At 55.2% G+C, this 993-nt stretch overlaps 1 pseudogene; it reads right to left on the bottom strand.

The window, feature by feature from the left end:
* Window positions 1-460: 460 nt before the first annotated feature.
* The window catches only part of LOC126435161 (large subunit ribosomal RNA), a 2,975-nt pseudogene continuing 2,442 nt past the window's right edge, over window positions 461-993 (bottom strand).

The following is a 993-nucleotide window of genomic DNA, read 5'->3' as shown; positions in this document are numbered from 1 at the left end:
TCGGTATCGAAGCACTCTTACGCACTCAAAATATCGTGGGAACACGCACAGATATCACACGCAAAGGACAGCATCGCGTATTTCACATAATCGATCGTATTTCCTGAAGTATTTTAGGTAAAACGATAAAATTTGAGCATGACACGTGATTTATTTCCGCGCAGGTTTGCCCAAAGTTTCGCAGAAATCGGAGCGTATCTTTTCACACGATCGGAGAAAGTGTAAGATCCGAATGCGCGTGGCCGGTAGGTCGCGCGCTGTGGCCTTCACGGCGGTAGCCCAATTCAGACGCGACACAAAACACTTTTCACTAAACTTGCCATATATCGGAACGTATGAAACGTACGGCCTCGAAACTTTTATACGGGGTGTAGGATGATACCCGAAAGCACTGTGCCGAATTTAAACGGAATCGCGACACTTTTTCCGGGAAAAACACGACGGAGACGCGGGAGCCGAGACGCGCGCGTGCGCTCGCGCGAGAGGGACAGCGGGAATCTCGTTAATCCATTCATGCGCGTCACTAATTAGATGACGAGGCATTTGGCTACCTTAAGAGAGTCATAGTTACTCCCGCCGTTTACCCGCGCTTGCTTGAATTTCTTCACGTTGACATTCAGAGCACTGGGCAGAAATCACATTGCGTCAACACCCGCTAGGGCCATCGCAATGCTTTGTTTTAATTAGACAGTCGGATTCCCCCAGTCCGTGCCAGTTCTGAGTTGATCGTTGAATGGCGGCCGAAGAGAATCCGCGCACCCGCGCGCCCCCGGAGGAGCACGCTAAGGCGGACGCGGCCTCGCAGCAAGGAAGATCCGTGGGAGGCCAAGGCACGGGACCGAGCTCGGATCCTGCACGCAGGTTGAAGCACCGGGGCGCGAACGCCGCGCAGGCGCGCGCATCCTGCACCGCCGGCCAGCACGAGGCCAACCAACGGCGAGAGCAGACCACGCCCGCGCTAAACGCCCGCACTTACCGGCACCCCTACGGCAC

The sequence above is a fragment of the Schistocerca serialis genome, unplaced genomic scaffold (genome assembly GCF_023864345.2).
Source record: "Schistocerca serialis cubense isolate TAMUIC-IGC-003099 unplaced genomic scaffold, iqSchSeri2.2 HiC_scaffold_1196, whole genome shotgun sequence".
NCBI lineage: Eukaryota > Metazoa > Arthropoda > Insecta > Orthoptera > Acrididae > Schistocerca > Schistocerca serialis.
The sequence above is the reverse complement of the archived record's forward strand: the minus strand, read 5'-3'. Positions and strand labels throughout refer to the sequence as shown.